Below are 15,297 nucleotides of genomic sequence, written 5' to 3'. Positions count from 1 at the left end.
TTGTCGGAAGCCATGGGAGTTGTACCAGGTGGCAACTAGTGTTCAGATGTCATCCCAGCAGAGGAATGATTCTTTGGTGGAGGAGAATCCCATTTGGGCAAGACCTATGGGACCACAGACTCAGGAAACTGTTGTTCCTGTCCTTAATTTCATATTGGCAAAAACAGCTATGGTGTCTTTCCAATACCTGCATTGTGTATATGTCATGCCATGATTGCATCCCAAACGTATGAACACATACATATATCTGTGGGTGTTCAGGAAGATACTTTCATTAACATGAGTAATTTTGATGTGTAGAAAATATACTAGGATATGCCTCATAACTAGATCTATTGTCCCATGAGGATGGTAAGATACTAAAAGCCTTGTTTGTTTCTTTCACTAACACAAGAAAACAATAATTTCTTTGCAGTCTAAAGCAAGCTAAACACAATTAGCTCATTTTTTACCTCAAAGCAAGTTCAAACTAGACTAAATGTTTCTGTATATGGAACGTAAGTTAAAACTTTACAGACATGCACAAGGTTAGAGTTGCAGATCTCTAACCAAGGTTATCAACACAAAGCAACCTAAAAAAAAATATGCCAATTCTTCAGTTGCCAATTTTGGATGACAAAAATCTATGTCCAGTTGTTTGTCTCACTGGACACTGTGTCCCTTGCCTTTGGTCACAGACTTGCATCAGAAACCTTGAAACCTTGTGTTGCCATGGTAAATGGCTCAGCTCCTTATTGTTTACCAAAGGAATGTAGTATGACCAATGACATGTAACTCTTTTAACATTTTTTTCTTTTTGCCCTAAGCCTCCTGTAAAACAGGTGTTTAAGCTTAGGTGAACAGAGAAGCAAGAGAGAATTGAAACAAAGGAGAACTAGAAAGAAAACTTAGAAGAAAATTAAAGGACAGAAAAATAGAAGAAAAAAGAATATGACTTGAACAGGCATGTGTGTGAGTTTATTCCATACCCCTCAGGCTAAAACAAAAAACAAAAACAAAATAAAACAACAAAAAACAAACAAACAAACAAACAAAAAATATCTTATGCTCAGTTACGCTTTGCTATGGACATCTTTCTCAAACCCTGGAAACCCTGGAGGTGGCCTTGAAGAGCTGGGTTCTCAGGCTACCTTTCTTTAATGCATATACAAAACAATGATGAATTTCCACTGGTCAGAAATGGAATTAGAAGAGTGTAGCAATCAGGGATGAGACTGTGGAGACCATGGACCCTTGCCCCTATAGTCAATCATTACAACAGCACATTATAGACCATGGGAAAACTGCCAGAATCTACACATAAAAGATGGAGAAACAAGAAGTGAAAGCATAAGTAAACAAATGTAGAGTGAACTACTAACATCAAACAATCCCACACAAATCATAAGTCCTGTAAAAGAAATTAAAGCTAAGAGTGACAAGTAAGCTGCCCATAGGATCTGCCCTCCCAGTTCACTGCTTTGGACAGATTAAGCAATTGGGTATTTCAATTAAGTTCCTATAAAATGTTCAAAGAACATTGAAACTAATGCTTTAAGCTTGGAATCAAAATTAAAAGGAATACAGCAAGAAGTGGGTGGTATGGATAAAAACTAAATAGAAAACTTGGAAATGGAAATTGTTGTTATAAAATATTAGTACATTGCAGTATAAATGTACAAGGAAGAAGAAACTTCTGAATTCACCACATAGTAGGTAATTCATGAGTGTTTGTCACATATCTCAGAAAGAAGTTGTAGGGAAAATATATCAACTGGACCAATAGCTGTGTCTTCAGTGTAAGTATGCATCCCTATTACTGAGGCAGGAAGATGTTCCCATTGTTTGCAATAGTGTCTACTCAGCAAAGTAAGAAAACCTCTCCGACTGTTATTAAAGCATGAAGACAGAGCAACAATGGCTTAGAACACTGCAAGAAATAGCAATGTTTCCACATAAGAATTCCCACAAAAAAATATATTTTCATCAAGATAAAATACAAAATCAGGAAGAATTATAGTAAAACAGAATGTAAATTAACAAATCACTTAGATAGGAGCACATACCTGTGACCTAAGATAATTATATTTAAAATCCAAAACAAAATAATATGGTGCTAGCAAATAAAATAGGATATGCAGAGAGTGAGTATGGAGCAATAAACTCTAAGATTGAATGGTCATGCGCAATAAATTTGGATTTAATGGAAAATTTTATTACTTCTATGGGGGTAAAATGAATTGCAAAATATTAGACACATGGTCTATTACTTCTGAGTCAGAAGAATAAACATAGATAAAAAAACAGAAGACGGAAAGAAAAAATACAAAACAAACAGAAAAATATAGTGACTCTCATGAGATAGAGAAGGAATCAAAGGGAGAAAATTAACATGATGGGACCAAGTACACAAAAATATGCATTTCTAAAAATAAGTTGAAATGGATTGGCAACACACCTGTCTATTGAGTGGCAAATGTATTTTGATTTTTAAAATCAAGATATGTTTAGGAATCACAAACATAGAACATGTGGAGGTTGTCTTTTTGGGTCTGGGTGTTACCTCAATCAGTATAGTATTTCCTAATTCTGTCCATTTACGTGAAAATATTATTATTTCATTTTTCTTTATATCTCCTCACCAAAGAAGCTCCATGTTGCAGAAGACAGAGAACAACTGGTTGAAATACAGAGAACAGACAATAGGATATCCAGCACCGATTGATACATCTACAATAGTATCCATACACTTAAAGCTCAGGGAACATCACAGAGAAGGAGGAAAGAAGATTGTAAGAGCCAGAGGAAAGGGACATTTGATAGAGATTTTGCCTTTTATGTTTTCAGCAAAGCTATGCCCATTACTGCCTCAGCAAGTCCTGTTGACATGGCAACATGGATTGGGAAAACCACATTGAATGTTGCCTGTAGATGAAGATCTAAGAGCAATTAATAGCTGCTGAAAGAGGAAGAGTGAGTCTGCACCAGGGATGAGCCTCCTGATTGGTTAACTAATACTAATGAGTATCCCTAAAAGCATATACATAAAAGCAAGAGTAATTGAACTTTGAATTTTATATTCATATATGTATGTGTAGTATGCATTTAATAATAATCTTTAAAAATTAGTGAAAATACGTGAAGAGGAACAATAAACAAGGGAATTAGCATATTATAAAAGGGGTTAGAAATGATCAAAGCACATCATATAATTATAAGAAGCCAGATATTTTGTAGATTTAATAAAAACTAATTAAAATAGTAAATGTTGAGAATTTGAACACTAAACAAAACAACAAAGTTATGTGTGGTGCTTTAAAAAGCATCTGAAACAAACCACGCTTCCAAAGGAAATGTAGCAGAAGCCCATTTCACACAAATCATGGTGGTGTGAATGTCAACTAAAAGTAAATTGAGGAGAAAGCAAGGCATTATATAGTTTCTAGCAATTCATCTCTCATCTGGTAAATAAATAACTGTTGGGCTCTTCCATGGGGAAGACTTTGTCTCCCACTCTTAGTATTCCTTAGTTGTCTGTAGTTGTTTGTGTGGGCTGAAGCTCCCTGATCTTTTCCCTGTCCACATTGGCATGTCCACTAATTGTCCTTGTTTAGCTCATGATTAGGCAGTCATATTGGTGAAATTTAAGGGTGTAGCTGCTGACATGCCTAGTAAATATCATCTTACAGCACACTCTCTGACCCTTTGCCTCTTACAATACTCTGTCTTCTCTTTCAAATTAAGATTTGGAGGGAAAAAGAGGAAGGAAGAAATGATGTAACTATATTCTAATCACAAAAAGTAAAAGAAATAGTAACAATGGCAACAACAACAAATATAAATAAATAAACTAATGTCATGGGGCTGGGAAGGTGGCTCAGGGCCCAAGCTGCTCTTCCAGAGAGCCTTGGTTCAATTCTCAGCAACCACATGTTGGCTCACAACATTTCACTTCTCTTCACCATGAGATCCGACATTCTGTTATGGTCTCGGTATGCATGTGGCATACAGACATACAAGACATACATATAGGCTTAGCACCTATACACATAAAATAAAGTATTTTAGTATTTAAATTAATATCAGTATATGTTTCATATAAGAGCAAACATGATAACCTTCAAAAATGAAAAGGAAACCCCAGCAGAGGATAATGAAGATAAACTAGGGCTAAAGACTATTAGAATGTTAATCAGAGATATTCAAATACCATAGTATGAAAATGTCACAAGTGTAATATGTAATAGAGACAAACTAAACATGAAAACTGTATAATTACCAGTATTTATGAATATATTTTTAAAAAACTGCTTGAAGAATGAAGAGTATGAGACACAATTTTTAATAATATGGTAAAATACCAACAACCCATTAGAAAATGAACAGTGAATGAACCTGAACACCAATAGAATAATCAAGGACCAATACCATGTGAGCAATCATGCAAAAAATGAATAATTCATGAGGTACATTTGTATACTCATCAGTTCATAAATTCTGATACTGAGTGTTAGTAAGAAAGAAACTGGGAAATGAATGCCCTGCATGGGCAGTGGAAGGCAATGAGGCCAGTCATTCCCAACAACTTCGAGCATCAAATAAATTTTATGCTGCGTCTTTTTTGACACTGAAATTCTAAAACTTCTCCGTATATCCTGAAAGAAAGAAGTAGCATTCACATAGATGTTCATGATGCAGGGTACATAGCAGTAAAAACCGATCTAATCATGCTACAGTTAGAAGAGTCAAAAGATTTCCTGAGTAGCCAGAAATTGAATATTGCATGACCATTTGAAATAAAGTATAAGTGTGTGTGTGTGTGTGTGTATGTGTGTGTATGCCAAATATGAGTTCTATATATTTTTGTCATTATTATCATTATGAACAAAATAAGCAAGACAAAATAAGCAAGACATCATACACAGAAAACCTGGCGATAAGAGATTTAAATGCTTATACCATATCCTGTGTGTAAGTACTATAGCAATGACAAATATTCATGTAGGAATAACAAGTGGATGATGTAAGATTCATCACAAAAGTTTAATGGGAAGAGGAATCAAATATTTTACACAGGACTTCAATGACTCGTGTACTGAATAATAGCTTAAAAAAATCCAAGAATGATACAGCAAAATGAAAGGCTTGATAAGGTTGAATAATGGCTATGTTTATCTTGTAATATTTTTCTCCATGTTATTTTTGGAATATTTCAAAAACATGGGCATTCATGTAGCAGTATCTGAAAGATAGCCTATAGGAACACATTGGAAATAATGTCTTGCCACTATTAGAGGGTGAAGGGGTAATAAAATTGGACACCTCCATGAATTCCAGTTCTTGCAGACAAAGGGTTTCTCTTTGAAAAGCAGTTTTATTTTGCCCAGCTACACATTGTCTGAGCAGTGATTTCCAGATTGAACAGCACTCTGCTTTCTATTTGTTCTATTTTTTTCTATTTGTTCACAGCTTTATAGCTGCTTCATTATCAATTTTCTATAGGATCAAGACTTTTGCTGGCAAAACACATCTCAGCTTAATGCAATGCCGGCTTCCTTTCATGAGAGTACTGCTACCAAGCACCAGGAAGAGCTGTCTATATTTTCACTTTTTAATTGTATCAGAGGTCTGAAAATCAACAGGATTTTTTGTTTATTTATTTTGTTTTGCTTAAAAAGCAAGAGGGGAAAAGGCAGAAAAAAATCAGGAAGGAAGAGAGGAAAGTCATAGACAAAATTTGTAATGTAGTGAGGAAGAAATGGCTTTTACCCTGATTTACTATGTGTGAGTAGTTAGAGGCAGAAAGTATACTTGAGCAAGGGTTTAGTTCAGGAATATGATCTAGGCATGACATTCATTTTGGTTCAATATTTTAATGAAATAAATATTCATAATACCTGGAAGAATTTTAAAGTTTCATATTTTTCCCCAAAATTAGTTCTAGAATAATTGATTTTGTACATAAAATTTTATTTTAGAAATTATTACATGAGTGGTTTGTCAAATTTTCCTGTGTACTTACTCATAGTAATAGATCCCTCTGGAAGTAGAAAGAGCTACTTCCAAAAGAACTCAAGAAACTAGTCAACAAAACACCAAATAACCCTATTAAAAAATGGGGTACAGAACTGAAGAAAGAATTCTCAATAGAGGAAATCAAGAAGGCTGAAAGACACTTAAGAAAATGCTCCACATCCTTAGCTATCAGGGAAATGCAAATCAAAACAACTTTGAGATACCATCTTACCCCTGCCAGAATGGCTAAAATTAGAAACACCAATGTAACAAGTATGGGTTTTCCGCCTGCCGCTGCTGGTCTGGTCCCACTGCCACGCCGCCACCCCCAAATAACACACTGAGACTCTGTATTTGATACAATGCTGTTGGCCCGGTTACTTGTTTCTTATCGGCTAGCTCTATCTTAATTATTAACCCATTTCTGCTGATCTATGTATTTCTCTTACCGGCGAGCCGGCGGCATACTGCTTTCTTCAGACTCTCCATCTTTGCTCCTCCTTACTACTTCCTATCTCCTCCTTGTCTCCTAGTCCCTCCTATCTTCCTTTCCTATTGGCCAACAGTGCTTTATTATTAACCAGTATGAGAAACATATATACATAATGGCATCTCCCATCATCTCCTCTTTTCTGTTTAAATAAAAAGAAGGGTTTTAACCTTAACATAGCAAAATATATCACATAACAGTTATCAAATAAGAATCACAGTTAACACTATTTAGTCCATTAACATTTATCAAGATTTAAGAAACTATTTCATCATCTATTTTATCTTTGTGAGTCTAAAGTTTTATATGTAACTTATCTTTAATCCTGACTAAGGAAAACTATAACCATAACTATCTGTCTTTAACTCCTTCACAGACCACAGAAGGATAGTATATAAACTCTAGATATGACAGAGACATCTTGCTTTGTCAGTCACCTGAAGTTTTATTGTAATCTTTCATCTTTAGCCCATAGGCCATCGTGTGTCTGGCAGACTCTTCAGCAACGCAGGAGACTTTAAACTGTCTTCTTGTATTGGCAGTTTGTCCGTCACTTTTTTCTGTGTCCTGTAGACTGTCTGGCAGACTCTTCCATGAAGCAGAAACTCTGTAGCAATGTCCATCTTGAATCACCAATCACTTTTCTGTGGGTCCTGCATGTCCAGTTTATACAGCATAAACTCAAACAGTCCAGACAAGAGCTGTATCTTGTCCAAATGGCTAGTCTTGCCATACTGGAAGCAAACTCCATAACGTGTTTCTTCCATGTCCATCTTCCTTTCTGACCCAGGTGGCGTTGCCAGGAGCAATTATGTCTCACTGTCAAGAAAAACCCTAAAACATTTTAAATGCCATATTCTGTAGGTCTTTGAAAGGTTTGAAGAATGCCTATTTATCTCAAATACATCTCTGTATATCTACAAAACTTAACTAACTTAACTATATCTGACTATCATAGATACTATCTATAATCTGTATTGAATTATACATTACATTTCTAAACAATACTTAAACAAGAGGAGAAATATATATATCACAAAATTGACCTTAAATTGTATCAATAAATGAAAATCCATTCCAAAACAAATGACTACGCCCCCTTTCCCTACCCTTGGAATTTTGGGATAATAGTCATCGTCTTTGGGTTGGTTTTAGTTATTTGGGATTGGGTGATGCTTACACTCGGGTTTATCTTTTAGACAGGAATAGGGAATGGTGGGTAAAGGTATGGTTTAGATGGGATATAAGTAGATTAGCCTATTTCCTTGAGAATTTGAATATGAATGAGATAGTATTTTACAGCTTACATTGTTATGTATTCCTATGTGGTAAGCTATGTAAAATTAAGTTTATATTTTGTTATATTGTGTTAAATGTTTCCACTTATAATATTTTATGCACATTATTTTTTGCCATATTCTATGTATGTATACTTTTCCTGTATTCAAGACATTTTGTATATTGATACAATTTGGGATATTTATCTTGCTGCCCTTTATAGTTCTACCTCTTGTCTTGACACTTATACTCTACCTCTATTTTAGGGATTTACATGTAGGTATATGTAAATAGTTATATTGTTTAAGTATTTGTTCCTGCTTTACTCAGGAAAGTTTTAATCAGTCTTTTTAGCTAAGTTCCCGAGTATTACAGATTATCTTCACTCACATTTCCTGTACCTATGAGATTAGTCAGATATAGATGCTTAATCTTCAATCACTTCATAGACATGCAGAACATGGCATTTAAATGTTTTAATATTAGTACTCCATTGACATGAGACACTGTTGCTCCTGACAGCACCGTGCACTTTCCCGAAAATATGTTGGACACTGTTGTTGCTCCTGCTGGAGTTCAATCTCGCCTCAGCTAATGGCCTGTTGGGCATAGAATTGCCCCCACCTTGACCACTGATTTGGACATGCAGTCCTATGTGCTTGCAGGAGACAAATATAGAAGACTGCTTGACCTTGCCAAGTCAGGGTAAGACAGCCATTCTATTTCCCTGCTGTTGTTGTGGTCTGTCAAGTTCTCTTGGCCTTAGCCAAATCTGGGTGTACCAACGTCGCTGTGAGACCTAGGGTGACTGTTCAGGTGGCTTGCTGTTTCTGTCCTTGCTGCACCTTTTGGAAGTTGTCCATCCGCATTTCCTGTCTACTCTAGTATTGTTAATTTCCTTCTCAGGTCTTGATGAGGTTGAAGATTAAACTATCACAACTATTATTCTCTCTTCCTAGTTAGATATATTAGGTACTAGACTTACGTTTTCCAGCTTAGGACAACTCTATTGTAAACTCCATTATGCCCTCACCCTAGGACTAGATATGTAGGTCATTTTGTTCTTGATTTTCCTTTTCTTAGAGCACACTTGTTATTCACTGTTTTGTATATAGTTTTGTATTAAGCCTAAATCTTTTCTTTAGACTAAAAGGGGAATTGTAGTGAGGTAGTCCTTCTGTAGCACTGATCACGCCCATTGGGGGGTGGAGCGATGGGCGGAGAGGACCTGAGGAAGGAGGTCGGAGGGGGCCAGGAAGGCGCTCTCTCTTTCTGGCGTGACTCGGACAGGAGAGGATCAGGTTGAATTTCCTGGTGTTCATCTGTCTAGGTTGTAAGTTATTTCTCCCTGATTAAACATCTATTCGGCCTATTTGTTTATCCTGATCCTTATTTACCACAATACACCAATGATGATTTATGTTGGAGAGGATGTGGAGAAAGGGGAACACTCCTCCACTGCTGGAGGGAGTGTAAACTCATACAGCCATTTTGGAGATCAGTATGTCGGTTCCTCAGGTAAATGGGAATTAGTTTACCACAGGACCCGGCAATCCCCCTCTTAGGCATATACCCAAAGGATTCACATCCATGCAACAAAGACATTTGTTCAACTACGTTCATAGCAGCACTATTAGTAATAGCAAGAACCTGGAAGCAACGTAGATGCCCCTCAATTGAAGAATGGTTAATGAAGATGTGGCACATCTACACAATGGAATACTACTCTGCAGAAAAAAATAATGGTATCTTCAAATTCGCAGGCAAGTGGATGGCACTTGAAGAAACCATCCTGAATGAGGTAACCCAGTCACAAAAAGAGGAATACAGTATGTACTCACTCATATATGGATTTTAGACCTAGATCAAAGGATCACCAGCCTATAATTCACACCACCAGAGGAACTAGGATACAAGGTGTATTCTAAGAGATTCATATAAAGTCCCTCACAGAACTGGGAAGGGACAAGTCCCCCAGAGCTCAGGGGAAGTGGGGGGGGCAGCGAATGGAGAGAGAAGTAGGAGAAAACGGGGAGGAAAGGAAAACATGTGTGACCAGGAAGATTGAGCCTGGTTAGGAATAGAAGACAGGAGAGAGAGAGAGAGAGAGAGAGAGAGAGAGAGAGAGAGAGAGAGAGAACATAAAAGAGGGAGCCAATTTTGGTTTGAAGATAAAATTGAACACAAAGAAAGGTCTAAAGAACTACAAGACTGCTGCCAACTAACAATTTGAGCTTCCCTGGAAAGGCTATCATAAATGCCCTTCCCGGAGAGTGAGATCAACAACTAACTTATCCACGGAGCCCTCAACTAATGCCTGTTGGAAACAGGATCAAACACCCATACATAAACACTGAGTCGAACTAGAACCCAGATGGCAGATGGAGAGGACCAGACTTTGTGGCAGAAACACATACAGACAGCTTACCTGAACAAGGAGCAGCTATCGGCCACTAGACTGATAGCTGGGAAGCCAGCATGGGGCTGACTCAGGCCCCCCTGAATATGGGTCTCAGCCAGAAGGACTGAGCAGTCTAAGAGACTTCAGACAGTGGAGCCAGGATGTATCCCTGGTGCACAAAAGGACTTTGCGAACACATCCCCCATGGAGGGATAACTGCCTTAATCTAGAGACAGGAGAGAAGCCCTAGTCCCTACTTTACAAGACACACCCAGACAAATCTCAGCCAATCAAGGGTCCTGAACCTTAGCAATGCACTCACCCCAAGCCCTGTTATGATAAAAGCCCCACCCCAACTGAGCTCAACACTCTGCAATCTCTGTCACATGGAGAGTTCAAACTGGAGGTTGAATGATGGCTCTTTGCTTTTGCATACAAAATCACACTCCTAGTTGGTCTTTGGGGGACTCCTCCATCTGGTCATACCACCACTAGACAGGACCTGACTGCAGACACCAACAAAGTAAATGCAAATATACTCAGATACATCTTTGAGATGCTAGTAGCAAAAACATCTGAGCCTCTTATCAGTTGATAGTATCCATCCCCAAGTACAAATGTGGCTCGCTCAAAATCTTAGTCCCTGAAATCCATCCATGAAAAGTAAAATGTTCCAGTACAAATTGTCCTTCTTCCTTGGGACCATTGGCTGCTGATCCATAGGGTGGGGTTGTAGAAAACAGGGTTTAAAAGATTATGGATATGATGAAGATAGCCCTCCAAGGTATGACTTCTGTGAATCAGCTCACTTCATTCCACAGGATAGGAAATATATAGGCTTGGGAATCCTGGGGAAAAATCTTAATTTTCATTAAGTGGCATGCTCTTATCCTAAGGCTTCCTATGTAAGAATCTTATAGCAAAGCTCCTAGTCCAAGTCTCAGTTACCATATGTGCAGTAGGTAGAAGGCTTCTAGCAAGAAATTATACCAAGGTTCACACTAGAACTAAACCAGTCATCCAGGCTTAGAGACAGCTTTTAGATAAGGTCAGTCCTCAAGGCCTGGAGACATTCTTCAGATGGGGGCACATAGAGAGCAAGAATTCTCACTGGAGAGGGAGTCTCATGTTTCTGAGCTTTGAGGAAAGCTACCAGGCCATGATAAACTGCAACTTCTGACCATCAAGACCTCCCAATGCAAAAGAAGACAGTAACAGGCAGAGTTGACTTTGTTCTATAGAAGATCCCAAGCTGATGGTTGAGAGACTCTAGCTTGTCAGGAAATCAAAACATTCTAGCTCAGAAATTCAACTAATTAATGAAGACTGGTGGAAAACAGACTGTATCTAGCCAATTTAACCTGCTAAAACTTCAAATTTTAGTTTTTAGCAACTGCTACCCAAGTTCAGAGTTAGCTGTAACAGAAATTGCTGGTAGAACTTACAGACTTCCTGACAGGGAGACTGATGATGTATTAATTGTTTCATTTTAGGTCATACATTTCTTGACTTGATTTTGTGATTATTCTGTCTTTATGAACTTTTATTTCTACTGCATTCTCTATATTCTTTCTCTCACCTATAATCCATATATTTTTCCTGTCATTACCACTTGATTTTCTTTTCTCTTTCATTCATTCTTTCCTCTTTCTACTTCTAATCCTAGTCAGCTTTACCTTTAATAATACTTAAAGTCCATTTATCCTAACAATACCCTAGCTTTTATGCTTTGTGGGCCTATTGTGAATAGCTGACACATCCAGTTATCCTTTACTACATTTTAATAATGAGTTTGCTGTAAAACCTTTGTTCCTATTATTGCTATTTGCCTCTGACCTCTAAATAGTAACAGGGACATAGTAAGAATGTTCAAATAAATTACAACAACAACAACAAAAAAGAATGCAAGGTGAAAAATAATAGTTGAAAGACACATCCACTTTAAAAGATGTGCAAATCATTACATATAAGCACAAAATACAGAAAAGCAAGCCTATAGGTCTCCAAAGGGATAATGAAATTGCCAGAATTCCACCAAAAGTGTTTTAAATCCTACTTTTGCAAATTCTTAATGAGTTCTAAGAGCACAATCAATAAAATAAAGAATTCAATTAGATATCTAGATAAAGTCAACAATATGTAAGGAAAAAAAATCAAGAAAATTTTTGAATAATTAGACTATAGAGAGAACATTCATTCAGTAAGGATGATGTTGTGGCAATGCTTAGTTGTGTTACCCTTTATTATATTCTAAATGTAATATTTCTTCAATATTTTATTCCATTTAAATATTATTTATTCTACTTCAATGAACCCATTAGTGATGCTTTCCTCTTTAATTTTTATTTGATTATTGACAATTTCTAACATTTGTTTGTCCATCCAAGGGGTCTCAGATATTCCAAAGAAATTAAACTTAACATTACATGGAGTAGAAGAAGGTGCTGGGGTAAAAACTTAAGGCATACAGTGGTCCTTTTGTCTCAATAAGTCTTTCTAAAAAATGGGCTACCAGAACCCAGAATCATTTTTAAGTTCATATTTCATTCATGTTTTCATGAATTCATGTTTTTTAAAAAAATATATAAATCCTGTTTTTTGGATAATTTTACCAATGATGAAGACCTTACAAAGAGATTCCCTAGAACTCTGATGACAAGATGAGTGTGCACCTCACGGTTCATTTCTTTACAGACTGATGATGTTAAAAGTTTTAAGCAAATAAAGTTTGAGTTACTGTGAAGCTCAGATACAAAGGACTGAGATTTATCCTTTATAAATACATATAATTGAAGTTCCTTTATGCTATAAATATGTTTCAAGGGCTCACTAACCATACCAGTTTTATTTGGGGGTAGAAATAATTTCCTTTTGATATTTAAACTTTCTCTTCATAGTAGCATGCTATGATACACATCTCACAAGTTCTTCTGTTACTACAGAATCTTGCAGTTCTACCATGGAATACTACTATTGTCACTCACTGACAACATGGGAGTGTGTTAAATGCTGCTTCCATGCTGTGGGTTGCTTTGCTTCTTAGTTGTTCTGACCCCTTTCTTTCTGTTTATGTTCCTTAAAGCAAGAGCCTGAGCCTCAACAGGATGAGCGAACTGTTTTAGGGTGCCTACCTGCCATTGGTAACAGTCTGGACACCATAGCAGAGCATTGGGAAATAACTATAGGTTTGACTCATACCCCATGCACCAATAGAAGCAAAGTTTAGGAGTCCTATTATGCTACTAAATTAAGATTTAGTGGAATTAATTTCTGTATATTTTTCTGCACTTAAGATAAATTTGCTCTCTCAGTATTCTGCTTTTGTGTTTTTTAAGTGACATGTTTGTTTCAGATGATGTCATTTTCTTATAGGTATTCATAGGACAAAGGGTTATTTAAGAAATATTTTTACTCGGGGTTTTTAAGACACTTTAAAGAACAGTCTTAGATCAGCTTTAAAATAAAATAAAGTAAATAAAACACCTAGAAAAAAAAACTTAAGGCATGGAAAAATTATTCACTAAAATTATAGCAGAAAATCTCCTAGTTGTAGAGAAAGATAAGGTAATGAAATATAAGAACCTTAAAGAACCTCCAATATGTGTGACTAGAAAAGTATTTCTCTAAAACATATCATCATTAACATGTAAAATGCAAAAAAAAAAAACAGAATCAACAAAATATTTAAAAAGGCTTCATTAGAGTCTGAAAAAGAAAATGAAAACTTATGTATAATATCAAATTCATCAAGATAATATCACAGCTCTCATCAGAAACAGTAAAAGCCAAGCACAAAATGGTAGGCCCTGAAATGAAATATGTTCCAATCATAATTGTGATATCTAGCAAAGATATCTTTTAAAGTATATATAGAAATAAAAATCTTTAAGTTAAGTACAGTGTAAAGCAATGTGTGTCTGCTAAGCCAGTATTACAGAAGATGCTCAAAGACCTTCTATACACAGTGAAAGAAGAAAGACCATCAGAACACAAGAACACAGGAATTAATGAATCTCATGGGGACCTGCCTTAGGCAGGCAAGGTTAAACAAATGTAACATATCTTTATACTGTTAAATGTAACACAATAAATAAAAGACCCTGAGAGTGATATTGGTGTTCAAGCTTTAAAATGAAGAATAGAAAAGAAAAGCAGCTGGCCACTAGGTCTTATCTCTGCCTCAGACTGAAAGGTGATCCTGGCTCCACCAAACCTCAAACTGCAATCCCAGACTGCTATGCTCTCCTACACATGGCTGTAGAATCCTGAGACTGACTACTGAAGATTGTCCCTGCCTTTCATACCTCTCTAGTGCTGGGATTAAAGGTGTGAGCTGTTACTCTATTATCCTAATCCAGTCTCCTATAGCCTAGGGTGGCTTTGGACTCAGAGAGATCCATCTGCCTTTGTCTCCTGTGTCCAGGAATTTAAGGGTTGTACCACCACTGCCTTATTTCTATAGCTTGAAGCCGATTTTGCTTTCTGAATACTCAGGCAAGCTTTAATAAATCATAAATAATATATCACCAAGATAAACAAATGCAGTAGAAAATAATGTAATACACCTTTGCCCAGTCAAAATAATATTCCACAACAGAAAAATATAGTAGAAAGTAACACATTAATTCCTCATTGTAATAAACACATCATTTTAAATTAAACAATCAAAAGAGAAAACATTTACATACTTCAACCAATTTGACATTGATAGTCAATCTTAACTATCAGCTTGTTTAAATTTAGAATAGCCATGGAGAAAATTTTGGGGCATGTTCAGTGAGGGTTTTCCAGGTAGGTTAATCGGGATGGAACGACTCAACATAAGTGCAGGCAGTCCATGTGTTTTTAGACTGATTAAAATGGAGGAAGTGTACTATAAAGCATTAAACATTTTCTTCTTGCCTGCTATGGGTTTAATATGGCCAGCTGCTCTCTCTTCCTGCCACCATATTCTATGCCATGATGAATAGGACCCCAAAACTTTTCCTCTATTGATATTTTATCACTGATTTTATTACATTTAGTGTAGAAAAATGGTTATTTTTATGATTTCATCATCCCTTCTAAAATTCTACCGAGAAAAGTTTTCCTGTTTGCATTTTCTGTCATTAAAAAGAAATCTCTTTTGTGGAAA

The sequence above is a fragment of the Phodopus roborovskii genome, unplaced genomic scaffold (assembly GCF_943737965.1).
Source record: "Phodopus roborovskii unplaced genomic scaffold, PHOROB, whole genome shotgun sequence".
NCBI classification, from domain to species: domain Eukaryota; kingdom Metazoa; phylum Chordata; class Mammalia; order Rodentia; family Cricetidae; genus Phodopus; species Phodopus roborovskii.
This window is presented reverse-complemented; position numbering follows the sequence as displayed.